This window comes from Rattus norvegicus, chromosome 1 (assembly GCF_036323735.1).
Source record: "Rattus norvegicus strain BN/NHsdMcwi chromosome 1, GRCr8, whole genome shotgun sequence".
NCBI lineage: Eukaryota > Metazoa > Chordata > Mammalia > Rodentia > Muridae > Rattus > Rattus norvegicus.
The window spans coordinates 214774412-214800165 of NC_086019.1; the positions used below are offsets into that span (position 1 = coordinate 214774412).

The window sequence follows — 25754 nt, forward strand, 5'->3', positions numbered from 1 at the left end:
CCAGAGACCTGGGAGGTGAGAGACCTTCAAGGCTCAAAGGGAGGGACCTTAGATGAAATACCCAACAGTGGAGAAAGGAAACTTTTAGAGTCTACGTCCAATAGAAAGACAGGTCATTCCACAGTCAAAATACTCTGACCTAGAATTGCTGCTGTCTAAAAGAACTTTAGGGACAAAAATGGAGAGGAGAGTGAGGGAAAGGAGGTTCAGTGACAGGCCAAACATAGGATTCATCTCAAGGGGGAGGCTCCAAGGTCTGACACTATCACTGATTGTATGGTGTGCCTACAGACATGAGCCTAGAATGGCTGTTCTCCAAGAGCAGCTGACTGAGACAGAGACAGATACTTAGAGCCAACCATTGGACTAAAGTTGAGAACTCCTGTGGTTGAATTAGGGGGAAGAAGCTGAGGATGAGGAGGGCAATCCCATAGGAAGAGCAGCAGTCTCAATCAACCTGGACCCCTGAGATTTCTCAGACACTGAGCCACCAACCAGGCAGCATATATCTGGTTCAAGGTCCCTGACACATATACAGCAGAGGACTACCTGGTCTGGCCTCAGTGAGAGAATACATGTCTAACCCTTGAGAGATTTGAGGTCCCAGGGAGTGGGAAGGCCTTGGAAGTGGGGGATGAGGAGGTGGGGACATCCTTTTGGAAACAGTGGGGAAGAGTAATGGGATGTGGAAGGATGGGAGGGCAGACAGGAGGTGGGTAACGACTGAACTGGACTGATGACTGATATATATATATATATATATATATATATATATATATATATATATATACACACACACACACACACACACACACACATCAAGGAATAGCTATATCTGTTAGGTCCCCAAAGTGGACTGCTGATGGTAATGACTTGACTTCCACCTGAACTGGGTTTTGCTAGTAAACAGAAACATTTCTCAGAAGTCCTTAAAGGCTCCCTGAGGAGGCTAGAAAGATGACTCAGTAGTTAAGAGCACTGACTGCTCTTCCAGAGGTCACAAGTTCAATAACTAACCAGAAAGAGCTTCTAGGGACTAAACCACCAACCAAAGAGTGTACATGGAGAGACCCATGGTTCCAGCTGCATATGTAGCAGAGGAGGGGAAGCCCTTGGTCCTATGAAGGCTCGATGCCCGAGTGTAGGTAGCTGTTAGGGCTGTGAGGTAGGAGTGGGTGGGTGGGATAGCACCCTCATGAGGCAGGGAGAGAGGGGATGGGATAGGGGGGCTGTAGAGGGGAAACTGGGAAGGGGGACATTTGACATGTAAATAAATAACCAATTAAAAAAAGGCTGTGTGAATGCTCCTAACTGCAACTGTCAGCACCTCATCTGTCTGACAGAGTCCCCATGTTAACCACTGGGGCTTTTCCAGCTTCTGAGTAGTGACCTCCCCCCCATCACCAGTCTCCATCCACCCACACAAAACCTAACAAGCTTCTGCAGGTGCTACTGTCTGAGGCAGCTTGACAGAATTTTAAATCAAACTGTTCTCTGATCTACTGAAAACAGCTAGTTTTGGTTGTTTATTGCTACACCTGCTCACATTTGTTGCCAAAAACCTGGAAGTGACACCTTTGGAGAATCAGTTCCCCCATTCGCTAAGCCAAAACTGGTGGCTGGGCTTCTCCATGGTACAGATCATTAGCTTCTGTCATATTTGACCACAGATCCTGAGTCTATCTCTCACCAGTTCTCTCTCCCGAATGCCTACTCACAGTCTGGGGCAAGTGCCCTTCTCTCTGGATGGTTTCAGATTTTCTCTCATCCTCACTGAAGCCTGCCACTCAAGTCTTGCTATACACCAGGCAGTTTCTCACACCCTCCTTGGCATCCTTCACTTGGTTTAGGACAAGCATCTCTCACAATCTGGGAATTCACTTGAACTTCATTTCATTTAGGAAGTCAAGTCATTGCCATCAACAGTCCACTTTGGGGACACCCTCTGGATTGAGTTTCCATCCAGAGACACTTACTGTACCCCTCCACTAGCTTGCTGCTCCCTCCTTCTGTATACTTAGGATCAATCTGTAATCCCTCCCCACTTACACTTCAATAAGCCATTGGCCTCTTCCCTCTAGCAGATCTTCTCTTTACAGTCCCCAGTGCCAGGACTCAGAAGGAAAGACTTCCTAGCTGCTCCCTACCTACTTTTTGTCCTGATACTGTGATTCCTTTTCTATCCCTCCCTCCTTAGTTCTCCATCATGTCACCAGCCATAGGCTCCTCCCACTATGTCAGATGTCACCACTCCTTTGCCTGCCTTCTCAAGTCTCTGTCCCTCTTCAGACTCAGAGTTCATTAGCCCTTGCTGCCTTACTTTAACTACAAACTAGAAAATCAATCTCAATGGCCAGAAAATTGTGTATTCAACTTCCTGATTCACATAGATTGTAATAACCTCTGCCACAGAGAAGCAACTTATTCAAAATCATTTGTTACTAAGCTTTCTGTACTCTCCACTCCCTTATCTCTAAGACTTCTGTGCTCTCTGCTCATATCTCCCTCTGAGCACTGATTCAGTCTTACACTCAAATGTCTTTAGGGTTTGAATAATATTTGGATATTGTCACATGCTGTTCTACACTCCTTTTTATTGGATATTTTATGTATTTACATTTCAAATGTTATCCCCTTTCCCAGTTTCCCCTCCAGAACCCCCATCCTATATCCCTTCTCCCTGTTTCTATGAGGGTGCTCCCTTCCCACCCACCCACTCCCACTTCACTGGCATTCCCCTACACTGGGGCATCAAGCCTTTACAGGACCAAGGGCCTCTCCTCCTATTGATGTCAGACAAGGCCATCCTCTGTTACATATGCAGCTGGAGCCATGGGTCCCTCTATGTATACTCTTTGTTTGGTGGTTTAGTCCCTGGGAGCTCGGGGGGGGGGGGTCTGTTTGGTTGGTATTGTTGTTCTTCCTATGGGGTCACAAACCCCTTCAACTCCTTCAGTCCTTTCTCTAACTCCTCCATTGGAGTCCCCATGCTCAGTCCACTGGTTGGCTGTGAGCATCCACCTCTGTATTTGTCAGGTTCTAGGAAAGCCTCTCAGGACACAGATATAACTGGCTCCTGTCAGCAAGCACTTTTTGGCACACAATTGTGTCTGGGTTTGGTGTTCATAAATGGGATGGGGCACTATTAATAAGCTAATTCTGGAGTTTGAATTTGACCTTTTCTAGACCCAAATGTGTTTGTCTAAAAGTTTTCTCCAACGTCTCTGTCTTGAGCCAGGCTGGCCACCTAAGTCTATAACAGAAAAAAATTCAAAACAGAACAGCCCGTGAAAAAGACACTATGTGCTTTAGAACAGTCAAAAGGTAAACTATTTCTAATTGAGTTTACAGATGAGAAGCATAACTGCAGATATTGAACTTTCAGAATTACCCTCCTTTTCTTTCCCTTTGTTTTTCTAGCTTTGGTTTGTTTCTTAGAAATCCTTCACTAAAATTTTTTTTTTTATCTCAGGATGCATAAGTTCATTGGGTATGGTTTAAAAATCTGCAACAAAAAGTTAATTTAAGTTCCGTAACAGAGTTGAAAACTAAACCATCTATACACCATTCTTAATTTTCTACAGCATACCATATGTGCAACATGAATTAAACTCCTATTTATGTAAAATAGGACTTACTAACAGTATATGTTTGGTAATTAAGGTTTATAGTTTTCTAAAGTTATACAGGTTTAGTCAGCTAACAAGAAATAATTTAAAGATTTTTGTCTTCCTGAGGTCTACTCAGGCTAACACAAACTAACTTAAAGATATATGTATAGGGGTTGGGGATTTGGCTCAGTGGTAGAGCGCTTGCCTAGGAAGCGCAAGGCCCTGGGTTCGGTCCCCAGCTCCGAAAAAAAAAGAACCAAAAAAAAAAAAAAAAAAGAAAGAAGATATATGTACAACTACTTCTACCTTAAAGATAAATGTCTAACCATGTATGTCTTATTTTAGGCTTTAAATATTTGGATAAACTGAGTGAGTTCTTTGTGATTTTTGTTTTGTTTTATTTTGTTTTGTTGAGTTGTTTTTTATTTGGTTGATTGGTTGGTTTTCAAGACAGGGTCTCACTGTGTGGCTCTGGATGTCCTAGAACTCATTCTGTAGACCAGGCTATCCTCAAACTCATAGAGATCTACCTGCCTCTGTCTCCTGAGTGCTAGTTTTAAAGGTACATGCCCACCTTTGTGATCACTTTTGTGATATTTTACAAAGAACACTATAAAAGTATTAGGAAAATGAGGTTCCAGTATTTCTGTGGACTTTATTTATTGTTGAAAGTTTATTTTAATACTAAAGAATCTTCTGTTTTAAAGTATAAATTATAAGGCCCAATCTTATAAAAGTTACTAGTTTGTAAACTGTTAAAAAATAATTAAGGGGTTGGGGATTTGCCTAGCAAGCGCAAGGCCCTGGGTTTGGTCCCCTGCTCCGAAAGAAAAAAAAGAAAAAAATAATAATAATTAAGACATGCAAGTCAAGTTACTGGTCAGTCAGCATATAAATGATCAAATTCACCCCTTTCTGCCCAGTCCTTTCTGCTGGGACAGATTGCTAGCTGGTCTGCTCCCCCTGAAGACACCATATCCTGAGGCATCTCAGAAGATCTGATGCACTCAGAGCTTTTGGTAAGAACCCTCCCAAAGCCCCACAGCTGCTGCTAGAGCCCAGGGAACTCAGGACCCATCATCTCCCCCAAAATCCCCCACCTACCAAATATCATTTTCCTCATGGTCTGTTTGCTCTGCTGGGACAGACTGCTAGCTACTCTACTCCCCTGAAGATACCACATCCTGAGGTATCCCAGGAACTGTGCTGCACTGAGGGCATCTGACACTACAGCCTGAGATCCCAGGAGATCCACTGCACTCAGGGTAATTGACACCACTGCCTGAGACATCCCAAATATGCTGCACATAGGGCAACTCACACCACAGCCTGAAGGAATCCCAGGAGTTCCTCTGTACACAGGGCAACTGAGCAACCAACACCAGAGTCTAAAGACCTCCTGGGGGCTCTGGGACATGCAGGGCAACTGACCCAACAGACTAAAAGCCTCCCTGGAGTTCTGCTGCACACAGAGAAACAGAAACCACAGTCTGTAGCTCACCCCTCACCCCACCCCTGGAGAACAGCTTCACACAGAACAACCGTTTGACTACTCCTCTGAAGACTCAACAGTTGGAAGGCCTCCAGAAGATTTACTGTAGCCGGGGCAAGAGATCAGCAGCTTCTCCGCCCCTCTGAAGATCCCACAGTTGGAAGGCCCCACAGGAGGCATGTACAGCCAGGGCCACAGGCCTGCCAGAGGACCAGAAGCAACCCAAGGCCAAAAGAGGCAGGTTTGCAACCCCATCAGAACAACAATACCAATCAACCAGAACTCCCAGGGACTAAACACCCATCCAAAGTGTATGTACACATTGACAGACCCATAACTATAGCTGCATATGTAGACGAGGATGGCCTTGTTAGGCACCAATGAGAGGAGAAGCCCATGGTCCTGCCAAAGCTGGACTTCCAGTGTAGGGGAACGTCAGGGTGCAGTGTCAGGAAGGGGTGGGTGGTTGGTTGGGGGAACACTCTTATAGAAGGGGAGAGGGATAAGATATGGGGTTTATGGATGGGAACCCAGGAAAGGGGATAACATTTGAAATGTAAATTTTTAAAATATCCAATTTTCTAAAAAAAAAAAAAAAAAAAAAAGAAACAGCAGACTTCAGATACAGTCACCAAGGCTAGAAAATACCAGGAATAACAGGGTGGTTAGAGGCAAGCTCAAGACCAAAAGCAACAGAAACCAACATACAGGGCATCATCAGAAACTAGTTCCCCTACCACAGCAAGCCCTGAATACAACAACACATCTGAAAATCAGGAAGCTGACCTAAAATCCTATGTCATGAAGATAATAGAGTTCTTTAAGGAGGATATAAATAACTCACTGAAAAAAATACAGAGGAAAAAAAGATAAACAGTTAGAAGCCCTTAAAGAGAAAACAAATAAATCCCTTAAAGAAATACACAAAAAAAAACACAATCAAACAGGTGAAGAAATTGAATAAACAGGCCCAAGACATAAAAGGGGAAATACAAACAATAAAGAAAACACAAATGGAGGCATCTAGGAAATGTAAGATGTAAGTATCACCAACAGAATACAAGAGTTAGAAAAGAGAATTTTAGGTATATAAGATACCATAAAAGAGTTCTCTGCACCCAAATCCTGTGGGAGGGAGAGCTAAACCTTCAGAGAGGCAGACACGCCTGGGAAACCAGAAGTGACTGCTCCCTGCACACACATCTCAGACGCCAGAGGAAAAAGCCAAAGACCATCTGGAACCCTGGTGCACTGAAGCTCCCGGAAGGGGCGGCACAGGTCTTCCTGGTTGCTGCCACTGCAGAGAGCCCGTGGGCAGCACCCCACGAGCGAACCTGAGCCTCGGGACCACAGGTAAGACCAAATTTTCTGCTGCAAGAAAGCTGCCTGGTGAACTCAAGACACAGTCCCACAGGAACAGCTGAAGACCTGTAGATAGGAAAAACTACACGCCAGAAAGCAGAACACTCTGTCCCCATAACTGACTGAAAGAGAGGAAAACAGGTCTACAGCACTCCTGTCACACAGGCTTATAGGACAGTCTAGCCACTGTCAGAAATAGCAGAACAAAGTAACACTAGAGATAATCTGATGGCGAGAGGCAAGCGCAGGAACCCAAGCAACAGAAACCAAGACTACATGGCACCATCGGAGCCCAATTCTCCCATCAAAACAAACATGGAATATCCAAACACACCAGAAAAGCAAGATCTAGTTTCAAAATCATATTTGATCATGATGCTGGAGGACTTCAAGAAAGACATGAAGAACTCCCTTAGAGAACAAGTAGAAGCCTACAGAGAGGAATCGCAAAAATCCCTGAAAGAATTCCAGGAAAACACAATCAAACAGTTGAAGGAATTAAAAATGGAAATAGAAGCAATCAAGAAAGAACACATGGAAACAACCCTGGATATAGAAAACCAAAAGAAGAGACAAGGAGCTGTAGATACAAGCTTCACCAACAGAATACAAGAGATGGAAGAGAGAATCTCAGGAGCAGAAGATTCCATAGAAATCATTGATTCAACTGTCAAAGATAATGTAAAGCGGAAAAAGCTACTGGTCCAAAACATACAGGAAATCCAGGACTCAATGAGAAGTTCAAACCTAAGGATAATAGGTATAGAAGAGAGTGAAGACACCCAGCTCAAAGGACCAGTAAATATCTTCAACAAAATCATAGAAGAAAACTTCCCTAACCTAAAAAAAGAGATACCCATAGACATACAAGAAGCCTACAGAACTCCAAATAGATTGGACCAGAAAAGAAACACCTCCCGTCACATAATTGTCAAAACACCAAACGCACAAAATAAAGAAAGAATATTAAAAGCAGTAAGGGAAAAAGGTCAAGTAACATATAAAGGGAGACCTATCAGAATCACACCAGACTTCTCGCCAGAAACTATGAAGGCCGAAAGATCCTGGACAGATGTCATACAGACCCTAAGAGAACACAAATGCCAGCCCAGGTTACTGTATCCAGCAAAACTCTCAATTAACATTGATGGAGAAACCAAGATATTCCATGACAAAACCAAATTTACACAATATCTTTCTACAAATCCAGCACTACAAAGGATAATAAATGGTAAAGCCCAACATAAGGAGGCAAGCTATACCCTAGAAGAAGCACGAAACTAATCGTCTTGGCAACAAAACAAAGAGAATGAAAGCACACAAACATAACCTCACATCCAAATATGAATATAAAGGGAAGCAATAATCACTATTCCTTAATATCTCTCAATATCAATGGCCTCAACTCCCCAATAAAAAGACATAGATTAACAAACTGGATACGCAATGAGGACCCTGCATTCTGCTGCCTACAGGAAACACACCTCAGAGACAAAGACAGACACTACCTCAGAGTGAAAGGCTGGAAAACAACTTTCCAAGCAAATGGTCAGAAGAAGCAAGCTGGAGTAGCCATTCTAATATCAAATAAAATCAATTTCCAACTAAAAGTCATCAAAAAAGATAAGGAAGGACACTTCATATTCATCAAAGGAAAAATCCACCAAGATGAACTCTCAATCCTAAATATCTATGCCCCAAATACAAGGGCACCTACATACGTAAAAGAAACCTTACTAAAGCTCAAAACACACATTGCACCTCACACAATAATAGTGGGAGACTTCAACACCCCACTCTCATCAATGGACAGATCATGGAAACAGAAATTAAACAGTGATGTCGACAGACTAAGAGAAGTCATGAGCCAAATGGACTTAACGGATATTTATAGAACATTCTATCCTAAAGCAAAAGGATATACCTTCTTCTCAGATCCTCATGGTACTTTCTCCAAAATTGACCATATAATTGGTCAAAAAACGGGCCTCAACAGGTACAGAAAGATAGAGATAATCCCATGCGTGCTATCGGACCACCACGGCCTAAAACTGGTCTTCAATAACAATAAGGGAAGAATGCCCACATATACGTGGAAATTGAACAATGCTCTACTCAATGATAACCTGGTCAAGGAAGAAATAAAGAAAGAAATTAAAAACTTTTTAGAATTTAATGAAAATGAAGATACAACATACTCAAACTTATGGGACACAATGAAAGCTGTGCTAAGAGGAAAACTCATAGCGCTGAGTGCCTGCAGAAAGAAACAGGAAAGAGCATATGTCAGCAGCTTGACAGCACACCTAAAAGCTCTAGAACAAAAAGAAGCAAATACACCCAGGAGGAGTAGAAGGCAGGAAATAATCAAACTCAGAGCTGAAATCAACCAAGTAGAAACAAAAAGGACCATAGAAAGAATCAACAGAACCAAAAGTTGGTTCTTTGAGAAAATCAACAAGATAGATAAACCCTTAGCCAGACTAACGAGAGGACACAGAGAGTGCGTCCAAATTAACAAAATTAGAAATGAAAAGGGAGACATAACTACAGATTCAGAGGAAATTCAAAAAATCATCAGATCTTACTATAAAAACCTATATTAAACAAAATTTGAAAATCTTCAGGAAATGGACAATTTCCTAGACAGATACCAGGTATCGAAGTTAAATCAGGAACAGATAAACCAGTTAAACAACCCCATAACTCCTAAGGAAATAGAAGCAGTCATTAAAGGTCTTCCAACCAAAAAGAGCCCAGGTCCAGACGGGTTTAGTGCAGAATTCTATCAAACCTTCATAGAAGACCTCATACCAATATTATCCAAACTATTCCACAAAATTGAAACAGATGGAGCACTACCGAATTCCTTCTACGAAGCCACAATTACTCTTATACCTAAACCACACAAAGACACAACAAAGAAAGAGAACTTCAGACCAATTTCCCTTATGAATATCGACGCAAAAATACTCAATAAAATTCTGGCAAAACGAATTCAAGAGCACATCAAAACAATCATCCACCATGATCAAGTAGGCTTCATCCCAGGCATGCAGGGATGGTTTAATATACGGAAAACCATCAACGTGATCCATCATATAAACAAACTGAAAGAACAAAACCACATGATCATTTCATTAGATGCTGAGAAAGCATTTGACAAAATTCAACACCCCTTCATGATAAAAGTCCTGGAAAGAATAGGAATTCAAGGCCCATACCTAAACATAGTAAAAGCCATATACAGCAAACCAGTAGCTAACATTAAACTAAATGGAGAGAAACTTGAAGCAATCCCACTAAAATCAGGGACTAGACAAGGCTGCCCACTCTCTCCCTACTTATTCAATATAGTTCTTGAAGTTCTAGCCAGAGCAATCAGACAACAAAAGGAGATCAAGGGGATACAGATCGGAAAAGAAGAAGTCAAAATATCACTATTTGCAGATGACATGATAGTATATTTCAGTGATCCCAAAAGTTCCACCAGAGAACTACTAAAGCTGATAAACAACTTCAGCAAAGTGGCTGGGTATAAAATTAACTCAAATAAATCAGTTGCCTTCCTCTATACAAAAGAGAAACAAGCCGAGAAAGAAATTAGGGAAACGACACCCTTCATAATAGACCCAAATAATATAAAGTACCTCGGTGTGAGTTTAACCAAGCAAGTAAAAGATCTGTACAATAAGAACTTCAAGACACTGAGGAAAGAAATTGAAGAAGACCTCAGAAGATGGAAAGATCTCCCATGCTCATGGATTGGCAGGATTAATATAGTAAAAATGGCCATTTTACCAAAAGCGATCTACAGATTCAATGCAATCCCCATCAAAATACCAATCCAATTCTTCAAAGAGTTAGACAGAACAATTTGCAAATTCATCTGGAATAACAAAAAACCCAGGATAGCTAAAGCTATCCTCAACAATAAAAGGACTTCAGGGGGAATCACTATCCCTGAACTCAAGCAGTATTACAGAGCAATAGTGATAAAAACTGCATGGTATTGGTACAGAGACAGACAGATAGACCAATGGAATAGAATTGAAGACCCAGAAATGAACCCACACACCTATGGTCACTTGATTTTTGACAAAGGAGCCAAAACCATCCAATGGAAAAAAGATAGCATTTTCAGCAAATGGTGCTGGTTCAACTGGAGGGCAACATGTAGAAGAATGCAGATCGATCCATGCTTATCACCCTGTACAAAGCTTAAGTCCAAGTGGATCAAGGACCTCCACATCAAACCAGACACACTCAAACTAATAGAAGAAAAACTAGGGAAGCATCTGGAACACATGGGCACTGGAAAAAATTTCCTGAACAAAACACCAATGGCTTATGCTCTAAGATCAAGAATCGACAAATGGGATCTCATAAAACTGCAAAGCTTCTGTAAGGCAAAGGACACTGTGGTTAGGACAAAACGGCAACCAACAGATTGGGAAAAGATCTTTACCAATCCTACAACAGATAGAGGCCTTATATCCAAAATATACAAAGAACTCAAGAAGTTAGACCGCAGGGAAACAAATAACCCTATTAAAAAATGGGGTTCAGAGCTAAACAAAGAATTCACAGCTGAGGAATGCCGAATGGCTGAGAAACACCTAAAGAAATGTTCAACATCTTTAGTCATAAGGGAAATGCAAATCAAAACAACCCTGAGATTTCACCTCACACCAGTGCGATTGGCTAAGATCAAAAACTCAGGTGACAGCAGATGCTGGTGAGGATGTGGAGAAAGAGGAACACTCCTCCATTGTTGGTGGGATTGCAGACTGGTAAAACCATTCTGGAAATCAGTCTGGAGGTTCCTCAGAAAATTGGACATTGAACTGCCTGAGGATCCAGCTATACCTCTCTTGGGCATATACCCAAAAGATGCCTCAACATATAAAAGAGAAACGTGCTCCACTATGTTCATTGCAGCCTTATTTATAATAGCCAGAAAATGGAAAGAACCGAGATGCCCTTCAACAGAGGAATGGATACAGAAAATGTGGTACATCTACACAATGGAATATTACTCAGCTATCAAAAACAACGAGTTTATGAAATTCGTAGGCAAATGGTTGGAACTGGAAAATATCATCCTGAGTGAGCTAACCCAATCACAGAAAGACATACATGGTATGCACTCATTGATAAGTGGCTATTAGCCCAAATGCTTGAATTACCCTAGTTCCCTAGAACAAACGAAACTCAAGACGGATGATCAAAATGTGAATGCTTCACTCCTTCTTTAAATGAGGAAAAAGAATACCCTTGGCAGGGAAGGGAGAGGCAAAGATTAAAACAGAGACTTAAGGAACACCCATTCAGAGCCTGCCCCACATGTGGCCCATACATATACAGCCACCCAATTAGACAAGATGGATGAAGCAAAGAAGTGCAGACCGACAGGAGCCGGATGTAGATCGCTCCTGAGAGACACAGCCAGAATACAGCAAATACAGAGGCGAATGCCAGCAGCAAACCACTGAACTGAGAATAGGTCCCCCGTTGAAGGAATCAGAGAAAGAACTGGAAGAGCTTGAAGGGGCTCGAGACCCCAAAAGTACAACAATGTCAAGCAACCAGAGCTTCCAGGGACTAAGCCACTACCTAAAGACTATATATGGACTGACCCTGGACTCTGACCCCATAGGTAGCAATGAATATCCTAGTAAGAGCACCAGTGGAAGGGGAAGCCCTGGGTCCTGCTAAGACTGAACCCCCAGTGAACTAGACTATGGGGGGAGGGCGGCAATGGGGGGAGGGTTGGGAGGGGAACACCCATAAGGAAGGGGAGGGGGGAGGGGGATTTTGCCCGGAAACCGGGAAAGGGAATAACACTTGAAATGTATATAAGAAATACTCAAGTTAATAAAAAAAAAAAACCAAAAAAAAAAAAGATACCATAAAAGAGATTGACACAACTGTCAAAGAAAATTCAAGACATAAAAAAATTCCTAACCCAAAACCTCCAGGAAATTCAGGACACAATGAAAAGACCAATCCTAGAATAATTGGAATAGAGGAGAACAAAAATTCCCAGGTCAAAGGACGTGAAAACGTCTTCAACAAAATCATAGAAGAAAACTTCCCCAACCTAAAGAAAGAGGTGGCCATAAAGGTACATGAAGCCTACAGAACATCAAACAAATGGATAAAAAAGAAAATTATCTCATCAGATAATAACCAAAACACTAAGCACAGAGAACAAAGACTATTAAAAGCTGCAAGAGAAAAGGGTCAAGTAACATACAAAGGCAGATACATCAGACTTCTCAACAGAGACTATGAAAGCCAGAAAAGCCTAGTCAGAGGCCATGCAGACTCTAAGAGAACAGAAATGCCAGCCCAGGCTACTATAGCCAGCAAAACTCTCAATCAACATGGATGGAGAAACCAAAATATTTGAGGACAAAACCAAATTCAAACAATATCTACCAATCCAGCCCTATAGCAGATCCTAGAAGAAAACTCTAATACAAGGAAGGTATTACACAAAAGAAGATACAAGATATTAAGAATCTCACAAGAAAACCAAAAGGAGAGAACCACAAGCACATAAAGGTACCTACAAAAACAAACATAACAGGAACCAACAGTCATCTTCTTTAATATTTCTCAATATTAATGGACTCAACTCATCTACAAATAGACATAAGCTAACAGACTGGATATACAAACAAGATCTAGCATTTTGCTGCATAGAAGAAACATACCTCAATAACAAAAACAGACAGATAATATCTCAGAGGAAAAGGATGGAAAAAAGGTCTTCCAAGCAAATGGTTCAAAGAAACAAGCAAGAATTGCCATCCAAATATCCAATAAAATTAACTATCAACCAAAAAGTTATCAAGGATGATGAGGAAGGACACTTCATAATCATCAAAGGGCAAATCCACCAAGAGAAAGTCTCAAATCTGAACATCTATGCACCAAATGCAAGGGTGACCACATTCATAAAAAAAGAAAAAGAAAAAAACTTTACTAAAGCTCAAAATAAGAGGGAAACTTCAACACCCCACTCTCAACAATGGACAAGTCATTTAAACAGAAACTAAACAGAGACAGTGAAACTAATAAATGTTATGAACCAAATAGATTTAACAGATATCGACAGAACATTTCACCCTAAAACAAAAGAATACACCTTTTTCTCACCACCTCATGGTACCAAAATCAACATACAATTGGTCACAAAACAACCCTCAACTGATACCAGAAGATTAGAATAATCCCATGCATACTGTCAGACCACCATGGCCTAAGGCTGGTCTTCAATAACAGCAAAAGCAACAAAAAGCCGACATACACGTGGAAAATGAAGACCTCACTACTCATCAATAACTTGGTCAAACAAGAAATAAAGAAAGAAATTAAAGACTTCCTGGAATTTAATGAAAATGTTAACACATCATACCCAAACTTGTGGGACAAAATGAAAGGAATGCTAAAATGTAGAAGAATGCAGATCGATCCATGCTTATCACCCTGTACAAAGCTTAAGTCCAAGTGGATCAAGGATCTCCACATCAAACCAGATACACTCAAACTAACAAAAGAAAAAGTGGGGAAGAATCTCGAACACATGGGCACTGGAGAAAATTTCCTGAACAAAACACCAATGGCTTATGCTCTAAGATCAAGAATCAACAAATGGGATCTCATAAAACTGCAAAGCTTCTGTAAGACATAGGACACTGTGGTTAGGACAAAACAACAACCAACAGATTGGGAAAAGATCTCTACCAATCCTACAACTGATAGAGGGCTTATATCTAAAATATACAAAGAACTCAAGAAGATAGACTGCAGGGAGACAAATAACCCTATTAAAAGATGAAGTTCAGAGCTAAACAAAGAATTCACAGCTGAGGAATGCTGAATGGCTGAGAAACACCTAAAGAAATGTTCAACATCTTTAGTCATAAGGGAAATGCAAATCAAAACAACCCTGAGATTTCACCTCACACCAGTGAGAATGGCTAAGATCAAAAACTCAGGTGACAGAAAATGCTGGTGAGGATGTGGAGAAAGAGGAACACTCCTCCATTGTTGGTGGGATTGCAGACTGGTACAACTATTCTGGAAATCAGTCTGGAGGTTCCTCAGAAAATCGGACATTGAACTACCTGAGGACCCAGCTATACCTCTCTTGGGCATATTCCCAAAAGATGCACCAACATATAACAAAGATACATGCTCCACTATGTTCATAGCAGCCTTATTTATAATAGCCAGAAGCTGGAAAGAACCCAGATGCCCTTCAACAGAGGAATGGATACAGAGAATGTGGGACATCTACACAATGGAATATTACTCAGCTATCAAAAACAATGACTTTATGAAATTCATAGGCAAGTGGAGGGAACTGGAAAATATCATCCTGAGTGAGGTAACCCAATCACAGAAAAACACACATGGTATGCACTCATTGATAAGTGGATATTAGCCCAAATGCTCAAATTACCCTAAAAACACAGAACACATGAAAATCAAGAAGGATGACCAAAATGCAAATGCTTCACTCCTTCTTTAAAAGGGAAAAAAGAATACCCTAGGCAGGGAATAGGAAGGCAAAGTTCAGAACAGAGGCAGAAGGAACACCCATTCAGAGCCTGCCCCACATGTGGCCCATACATATACAGCCACCCAATTAGATAAGATGGATGAAGCAAAGAAGTGCAGGCCGACAGGAACCGGATGTAGATCTCTCCTGAGAAACACAGCCAGAATACAGCAAATACATAGGCGAATGCCATCATTAAACCACTGAACTGAGAATGGGACCCCCGTTGAAGGAATCTTAGAAAGGACTGAAAGAGTTTATAGGGGCTTGAGACCCCATATGAACAACAATGCCAAGCAACCAGAGCTTCCAGTGACTAAGCCACTACCCAAAGACTATACATGGACTGATCCTGGACTCTGACCTCATAGGTAGCAATGAATAGCCTAGTAAGAGCACCAGTGGAAGGGGAAGCCCTTGGTCCTGCCAAGACTGGACCCCCAGTGAACATGATTGTTGGGGGGAGGGTGGTAATGGGGGGAGGGTGGGGAGGGGAACACCAATATAGAAGCGGAGGGGCTAGGAGGATGCTGGCCCAGAAAATGGGAAAGGGAATCACTATCGAAATTTAAATAAGAAATGCCCAAGTTAATAAAAATGAAAAAAAGGCCCATCCTACCAAAGGCAAATCTACAGATTCAATGCAATCCCAACACAATTCTTCAAAGACATAGAAAGAGCAAGAGCAATTCTCAAATTCATCTGGAAAGGCAAAAAAAAAATTAGAATAGGGAAAACAATTCTTTTTTATCATTATTTCTTTATATTTTTCTTTTTTTTCTTTTATTGGATATTTTCTTTTTTTTACATTTCAAATGTTATCCCCTTTCCTGGTTTCCCCTCCAGAAAAAAACCCTATCCCATCTCCCTCCACCTGCTTCTATGAGGATGTTCCCCCACCCACCCACTCCTTACCACCTCCCTGATCTGACATTCCCCTAAACTGGGGCATCTAACCTTCACAAGACCAAAGGTCTCTCCTCCCATTGATGCCCAACGAGGCCATCCTCTGCTACATATGCTGTTGAGTCATGCGTCACACGAGGTGTACTCTTTGGTTGGTGGTTTAGTCCCAGGGAGCTCTGGGGAGTTGGGTTGGTTGATATTGATGTTCTTTCTATGGGTTTGCAAAGCCTTTCAGCTCCTTCAGTCCTTTCTCTAACTCCTTCATTGGAGACCTCTTTCTCAGTCAAATGGTTGGCTGCCAGCATTCTGGTTCTGTATTGATAAGGCTCTGGCAGAGCCTCTCAGGAGACATACATATCAGGGGAGTGGAGACATCCTCCTGCAGACGGGGGGGGCGGGAGGGGACAAGAGGAGGTATGGGATGTGGAACAATCAGAGGGTGGATCAGGAGGGGAATAAAATCTGGAGCATATAAAGAGAAAAGAAAAAAGATTAAATAAAAAGAAGGAATAAAAATGTAAATAAATAAATGATCACATTCGTTAATATATTCAAAACTGTGTTTCTAGTCATGCTCAGTAAAAATGTAATTCATTTTCAGGGACAAGCTTTAGCCTTCTGTGTATGTTGTCAAAGTTACAACTAAAGAAAGGAGTTGAAACAACTTTCCAAGCAAATGGTCTGAAGAAGCAAGCTGGAGTAATCATTCTAATGTCGAATAAAATCGACTTTCAACCAAAAGTCATCAAAAAAGATAAGGAAGGACACTTCATATTCATCAAAGAAAAATCCACAAAGATGAACTCTCAATCCTAAATTTGTATGCTCCAAATACAAGGGCACCTACATGCATAAAAGAAACCTTACTAAAGCTCAAAACACACATTGAACCTCACACAATAATAGTAGGAGATTTCAACACCCCACCCCCCCATCAATGGACAGATCAGGGAAACAGAAATTAAACAGAGACATTGACAGACTAAGAGAAGTCATGAATCAAATGGACTTAACGGATATTTATAGAACATTCTATCCTAAAACAAAAGGATATACCTTCTTCTCACCACCTCATGGCACCTTCCCCAAAATTGACCATATAATCGGTCATAAACCAGGCCTCAACAGATAAGGAAAGATAGAAATAATCCCATGCATGCTATCGGACCACGACGGCCTAAAGCTGCTCTTCAATAACAATAAGGGAAGAATGCCCACATATACGTGGAAATTGAACAATGCTCTACTCAATGATAACCTGGTCAAGGAAGAAATAAAGAAAGAAATTAAAGACTTCTTAGAATTTTATGAAAATGAAGGTACAACATACCCAAACTTATGGGACACAATGAAAGCTGTGCTAAGAGGAAAGCTCATAGCTCTGAGTGCCTGCAGAAAGAAACAGGAGAGAGCATATGTCAGCAGCTTGACAGCACACCTAAAAGCTCTAGAACAAAAAGAAGCAAATACACCCAGGAGGAGTAGAAGGCAGGAAATAATCAAATTAAGAGCTGAAATTAACTAAGTAGAAACAAAAAGGACCATAGAAAGAATCAACAGAACCAAAAGTTGGTTCTTTGAGAAAATCAACAAGATAGATTAAACCCTTAGCCAGACTAACAAGAAGACACAGAGAGTGTGTACTAATTAACAAAATCAGAAATGAAAAGGGAGACATAACTACAGAATCAGAGGAAATTCAAAAAAAATCATCAGATCCTACTAAAAAAGCCTATATTCAACAAAACTTGAAAATCTGCAGGAAATGGAAATTTTCCTAGACAGATACCAGGTACCAAAGTTAAATCAGGAACAGATAAACCATTTAAACAACCCCACAACTCCTAACGAAATAGAAGCAGTCATTAAAGGTCTCCCAACCAAAAAGAGCCCAGGTCCAGATGGGTTCAATGCAGAATTCCATCAGACCTTCATAGAAGACCTCATACCAATACTATCCAAACTATTCCACAAAATTGAAACAGATTGAGCACTACCGAATTCCTTCTATAAAGCCACAATTACTCTTTTTTTTATTAGAAATATACAAAGAACAATATTTTTATTGTTAGGAAAAGCATTGGAGTTCCTTTCCAGGATAGCTGTGATTTCCTTACCTGGCATGTCAGTAGTCCATACAGAAAGCAGGAAGTCTGATCATTATTTGTCTGTTTTATATTATCGATTATTTTAACTTTGTGTATACTTTCCCACTGGGTGTTTGAGACAATTTAAGACCATTTGAGAGTTTAAGGCCAGTTGAGAATCTGGTTCTCAGGAGCGATTGGAGTTTGGAGGAGCCCCTCACTTTTTTCTGCTCTCTTCTGTCTGTTTTTCCATCACTTGAGAATGAGTCAGAGCCTTGCTTGACCATGGCTTCCTTTGGATGTTCCTCATGTCCCTTTTTCTTGACTCTCCTCTTTAATATACACTGATTAGAGTCTACTGATAGGATCTCCAGGGCCTATCTGAACACGATGGCAAGTGACTTGACAGAGACTTTGGGGGCCTTTGGAGAGATGTCCCATACTGTCTTGGAACATGGTTGACTTTGTCCTGTTTAGGTCTCTCACCACAGAGTTCTTAAGGATGGCTATTGAACACCCGGAAGGTCATTTATACTAGTTTTGTAATTTTAACTTTGTTTATTATCTATACACACACACACATACACACACACACACACACACACACACACACACACACACACACATATGGCAAAAATAAAAAAATTAAATAAGTCATGGTTAGACTTACATTTTGTTCTTTTAAGCTGGTATTTGTAAATAGTATTTACAAAGCAGTCCAGTAAATTAGGAGAGCTCTGTTTATTTACGTAGAGGTTCATAAATACATACTTCAACTTTAACTTTAGAATATTAATGTCAAATATATGCAAACTCTAAGTCTCATCCTTAAATACCTCATATAACCTGCTTAGACCTTAGTGACTTGTCTAGGCTTCTTAGCTTTGCATTTATATTTTCCATTCTGGGAACCTCTGGCCATTTTGGGACGAAGCTTTATCTCATAGAAATCCTTTACCAAAACCACTTTCACTCTTACGTCCTTTTATCCTTCCTTTTGTTTAATGGCTTTTCTTTTCTTTTCTTTCTTTTTTTTCTTTGAAAAAAAAGAATCTTATATTTAAGCGCAATATTTACATGTTCTTCCCCCTCCTCTCTCCATTAATATCCTTGCCACTCCCCAAATTCTTAGCTTCTTTTTTTTAAATATAACAATAAACTAATGAACATTTATTTTTTTATCTGTATATATATATTTATATTTATATAAAAAGACCAATAATAGCAGTGTGTTATGCATCAACAGCAGCAACAGCTTTTCCAGGTTCTGCAGTCATCTGAACAAAATTGTAGAGACATCCAGCACACTCCATTAAAAAAAAAAAGTAAAAAACCAAAACCCTAGAAAACAGCACAGTTCTGTTACTCTTGTGGTACCTGGCACCATTTTTTTTAAATTAGCTTCTCAATCATCATCTGGAAAGAAAACATTCTGAGCAACATCATTAAAAACAGCTCTGATAAAGCACGGTCACTACTACGTATCATAAAGCAGGTACAAGCTATTTTACATCCACAGAGGTATGATACAGTACTGTCCTACATCTATAATACTAGAGGATACAATTTAAAAGGCATTATTTGAGACTTGATTCTACTTTTCCAGCAGAGGGCCCAAAGGATGGTGTGACACAGCTTTGTAAAGAAACATACTCTAGACAGGATTTCCTTTCACTAGTGGCACAGTTCTAAGGATTCATTCTCTCCATGAATGTCAGCTAAAACTGTTATTAAAAAAATGAAATATCACTAAAACAAAACCGTATAACCACCGGATTCACATGAAGATGACCTAGTGGAGACAAGCTGGACCTCACCTTACCAACAAGCTATCAAATCTGTTATGTTTAAACAGTGAGACCTCCAAGGAAGGAGATGCCAAGTAGTGCTTCAAAGCTTTGGACCACAATCAAACACAGCATCCTTTACAACAGAAGCAGAAGCTCACCTGAATATGCTCAAGGATGCTGACATCAACATTTAATCATCTCCTCACTCATCCAGGAAGAAGGGGAGATCACTTACTACTGTACTTTATTGTGTTCAACCAAATCACCATGTTACAAAAATAGCAAGCTGCCATAATAAAAAATAAGGCTGCTCTATCCAGCACCAGATAGCATCATTTTACTTTCAAGCCTAGAAATTGCACACTTGTATATAAACCAACCGAAGATGAGGACTGAGAGTTCATCTTGGTGGATTTTTCCTTTGATGAATACGAAGTGTCCTTCCTTATCTTTTTTGATGACTTTTAATTGAAAATTGATTTTATTTGATATTAGAATGGCTACTCCAGCTTGCTTCTTCTGACCATTTGCTTGGAAAGTTGTTTTCCAGCCTTTCACTCTGAGGTAGTGTCTGTCTTTGTCTCTGAGGTGTGTTTCCTGTGGGCAGCAGAATGCAGGGTCCTCATTGCGTATCCAGTTTGCTAATCTATGTCTTTTTATTGGGGAGTTGAGGTCATTGATGTTGAGAGATATTAAGGAATAGTGATTATGGCTTCCTGTTATATTCATATTTGGATGTGAGGTTATGTTTGTGTGCTTTTCTTCTCTTTGTTTTGTTGCCAAGATGATTAGTTTCGTGCTTCTTCTAGGGTATAGCTTGCCTCCTTATGTTGGGCTTTACCATTTATTATCCTTTGTAGTGCTGGATTTGTAGAAAGATATTGTGTAAATTTGGTTTTGTCATGGAATATCTTGGTTTCTCCATCTATGTTAATTGAGAGTTTTGCAGGATACAGTAACCTGGGCTGGCATTTGTGTTCTCTTAGGGTCTGTATGACATCTGTCCAGGATCTTCTGGCCTTCATAGTCTCTGGTGAAAAGTCTGGTGTGATTCTGATAGGTCTGCCTTTATATGTTACTTGACCTTTTTCCCTTACTGCTTTTAATATTCTTTCTTTATTTTGTGCGTTTGGTGTTTTGACTATTATGTGACGGGAGGTGTTTCTTTTCTGGTCCAATCTATTTGGAGTTCTGTAGGCTTCTTGTATGCCTATGGGTATCTCTTTTTTTAGGTTAGGCAAGTTTTCTTCTATGATTTTGTTGAAGATATTTACTGGTCCTTTGAGCTGGGAGTCTTCACTCTCTTCTATACCTATTATCCTTAGGTTTGATCTTCTCATTGAGTCCTGGATTTCCTGTATGTTTTGGACCAGTAGCTTTTTCTGCTTTACATTATCTTTGACAGTTGAGTCAATGATTTCTATGGAATCTTCTGCTCCCGAGATTCTCTCTTCCATCTCTTGTATTCTGTTGGTGAAGCTTGTATCTACAGCTCCTTGTCTTTTCTTTTGATTTTCTATGTCCAGGGTTGTTTCCATGTGTTCTTTCTTGATTGCTTCTATTTCCATTTTTAATTCCTTCAACTGTTTGATTGTGTTTTCCTGGAATTCTTTCAAGGATTTTTGTGTCTCCTCTCTATGGGTTTCTACTTCTTTATTTATGTTTTCCTGGAATTTTTCAGGCATTTTTGCGATTCCTCTCTGTAGGATTCTACTTGTTCTCTAAGGGAGTTCTCCACGTCTTTCTTGAAGTCCTCCAGCATCATGATCAAATATGATTTTGAAACTAGATCTTGCTTTTCTGGTGTGTTTGGATATTCCATGTTTATTTTGGTGGGAGAATTGGGCTCTGATGATGCCATGTAGTCTTGGTTTCTGTTGCTTGGGTTCCTGCGCTTGCCTCTCGCCATCAGATTATCTCTAGTGTTACTTTGTTCTGCTATTTCTGACCGTGTCTAGACTGTCCTATAACCCTGTGTGTCAGGAGTGCTGTAGACCTGTTTTCCTGTTTTCTTTCAGCCAGTTATAGGGACAGAGTGTTCTGCTTTCGGGCGTGGAGATTTTCCTCTCTACAGGTCTTCAGCTGTTCCGGTGGGCCTGCGTCTTGAGTTCACCAGGCAGGTTTCTTGCAGGGGAAAAGTTGGTCCTACCTGCGGTTCCAAGGCTCAAGTTTGCTCGTGGGGTACTGCCTAAGTCCTCTCCGCTGTGGCAGCAACCGGGAAGATCTGCGCCATTCTTTCTGGGAGCCTCTGTGCACCAGGGTTCCAGATGGCGTTTGGTGTTTTCCTCTGGCGTCTGGATGTGCACAGAGTGCAGTCTCTTCTGGTTTCCCAGGCGTGTCCGCCTCTCTGAAGGTTTAGCTCTCCCTCCCACGGGATTTGGGTGCAGAGAACTGTTTATCCAGTCTGTTTCCTTCAGGTTCCAGCGGTGTCTCAGGCGCAGGGGTCCTGCCGCTCCTGGGCCCTCCCCTACGGGAACCCAGAGGTTGCCTCTTGGGCCAGGGATGTGGGCAGGGGTGGGCAGTGTTGGTGGTCTCCTCCGCTCTGCAGCCTCAGGAGTGCCCACCTGATCAGGCGGTGAGGTCTCTCTCCCACGGGGTTTGGGAGCAGAGAGCTGCTGCGGGCCGGGATCCGCGCCCACAATTACTCTTATACCTAAACCACACAAAGACCCAACAAAGAAAGAGAACTTCAGATCAATTTCCCTTATGAATATCAATGCAAAAATAATCAATAAAACTCAGGAAAACCGAATCCAAGAGCACATCAAAACAATCATCCATCATGATCAAGTAGGCTTCATCCCAGGCATGCAGGGATGGTTTAATATACGGAAAACCATCAACGTGATCCATTACATAAACAAACTGAAATATAAAAACCACATGATCATGTCATGAGATGCTGAGAAAGCATTTGACAAAATTCAACACCCCTTCATGATAAAAGTACTGGAAAGAACAAAAATTCAAGGCCCATACCTAAACATAGCAAAAGCCACATACAGCAAACCAGTAGCTAACATTAAACTAAATGGAGAGAAGCTTGAAGCAATCCCATTAAATCAGGGACTAGACAAGGCTGCCCACTCTCTCCCTACTTATTCCATACAGTTCTTGAAGTTCTAGCCAGAGCAATCAGACAACAAAAGGAGATCAAAGGGATGCAGATTGGAAAGGAAGAAGTCAAAATGTCACTATTGTAGATGATATGATAGTATATTTAAGTGATCCCAAAAGTTCCACCAGAGAATTACTAAAGCTGATAAACACCTTCGGCAAAGTGGCTGGGTATAAAATTAGCTCAAATAAATCAGTAGCCTTCCTCTACACAAAAGAGAAACAAGCCAAGAAAGAAATTAGGGAAACAACACCCTTCACGATATTCCCAAATGATATAAAATACCTCAGTGTGACTCTAACCAAGCAAGAGAAAGATATGTATGATAAGAACTTCAAGTCTCTGAAGAAAGAAATTGAAGTAGATCTCAGAAGATGGAAAGATCTCCCATGCTCATGGATTGGCAGGATTAATATAGTAAAAATGGCCATTTTACCAAAAGCGATCTACAGATTCAATGCAATCCCCATCAAAATACCAATCCAATTCTTCAGAGAGTTAGACAGAACAATTTGCAAATTCATCTGGAATAACAGAATACACAGGATAGCTAAAACTATCCTCAACAATAAAAGGACTTCTGGGAGAATCACAATCCCTGAACTCAAGCAGTATTACAGAAAAATAGTGATAAAAACTGCATGGTATTGGTACAGAGATAGACAGATAGACCAGTGGAATAGAATTGAACACCCAGAAATGAACCCACACACCTATGGTCCCTTGATTTTTGACAAAGGAGCCAAAGCCATCCAATGGAAAAAAGATAGCATATTTAGCAAATGGTGCGGGTTCAACTGGAGGTCAACATGTAGAAGAATGCAGATCAATCCATGCTTATCACCCTGTACAAAGCTTAAGTCCAAGTGGATCAAGGACCTCCACATCAAAGCAGATACACTCAAACTAATAGAAGAAAAACTAGGGCAGCATCTCGATCACATGGGCACTGGAGAGAATTTCCTGAACAAAACACCAATGGCTTATGCTCTAAGATCAAGAATCGACAAATGGGATCTCATAAAACTGCAAAGCTTCTGTAAGGCAAAGCACACTGTGGTTAGGATAAAATGGCAACCAACAAATTGGCAAAAGATCTTTACCAATCCTACAACAGATAGAGGCCTTATATCCAAAATATACAAAGAACACAAGAAGTTAGACCGCAGGGAGACAAATAACCCTATTAAAAAATGGGGTTCAGAGCTAAACAAAGAATTCACAGCTGAGGAATGCCAAATGGCTGAGAAACACCTAAGGAAATGTTCAACATCTTTAGTCATAAGGGAAATGCAAATCAAAACAACCCTGAGATTTCACCTCACACCAGTGAGAATGGCTAAGATCAAAAACTCAGGTGATAGCAAATGCTGGTGAGGATGTGGAGAAAGAGGAACACTCCTCCATTTTTGGTGGGTTTGCAGACTGGTACAAGCATTCTGGAAATCAGTCTGGAGGTTCCTCAGAAAATTGGACATTGAACTACCTGAGGACCCAGCTATACCTCTCTTGGGCACATGCCCAAAAGATGCCCCAACATATAACAAAGACACATGCTCCACTATGTTCATAGCAGCCTTATTTATAATAGCCAGAAGCTGGAAAGAACCCAGATGCCCTTCAACAGAGGAATGGATACAGAGAATGTGGGACATCTACACAATGGAATACTACTCAACTGTCAAAAGCAATGACTTTATGAAATTCATAGGCAAATGGAGGGAACTGGAAAATGTCATCCTGAGTGAGGTAACCCAATCACAGAAAAACACACATGGTATGCACTCATTGATAATTGGATATTAGCCCAAATGCTTGAATTGCCCTGGATGCACAGAACACATGAAAATCAAGAAGGATGACCAACATGTGAATGCTTCACTCCTTCTTTAAAAGGGGAACAAGAATACCCTTGTCAGGGAATAGGGAGGCAAAGTTCAGAACAGAGGCAGAAGGAACACCCATTCAGAGCCTGCCCCCCATGTGGCCATACATATACAGCCACCCAATTAGATAAGATGGATGAAGCAAAGAAGTGCAGGCTGACAGGAACTGGATGTCTATCTCTCCTGAGAGACACAGCCAGAATATGGTAAATACATAGGCGAATGCCAGCCAGAAGCTACTGAACTGAGAATGGGACTCCCGCTGAAGGAATCAGAGAAAGGACTGAAAGAGTTTGAAAGTGCTTGAGATTCCATATGAACAACAATGCCAACCAACCAGAACTTCCAGGGACTGAGCCACTACCCAAAGACTATACATGGACTGACCCTGGGCTCCAACCTCATAGATAGCAATGAATATCCTAGTAAGATCACCAGTGGAAGGGGAAGCCCTTGGTCCTGCCAAGACTGAACCCCCAGTGAATGTGATTGTTGGGGGGGGAGGGAGGTAATAGGGGGAGGACGGGGAGGGGGAGAAGTTAGGGGGATGTTGGCCCAGAAACCGAGAAAGGGAATAACAATCAAGATGTATATAAGAAATACCCAAGTTAATAAAGATGGGAAAAAAGAAATGATGTAAGAATGAAATAAACAATACTTTTTATATAATGTCAAAAAAAGAAAAGAAAAGAAAAAAGAAAGTAACTGAAAGCAAGTAAAGTTTGCTTAATGTAAAAGAACCTAATGGTGTCCTTTAACCTTCTCAGAGAGATCTGCTAAATATAGCACTTAAGATATTTAATGGAGGCAGCAGCTCTCTGCTCCCAAACCCCGTGGGAGAGAGACCTCACCGCCTGGTCAGGTGGGCACTCCTGAGGCTGCAGAGCGGAGGAGACCACCAACACTGCCCACCCCTGCCCACATCCC

At 41.0% G+C, this 25754-nt stretch overlaps 1 protein-coding gene across 2 annotated transcripts in view; it reads right to left on the bottom strand.

Moving 5' to 3' along the window:
- Slc22a25 (solute carrier family 22, member 25) overlaps nt 1–25754 on the bottom strand; it is a 188699-nt gene that overhangs the window by 6575 nt on the left and 156370 nt on the right. The gene's annotated exons all lie outside the window — the stretch shown is intronic.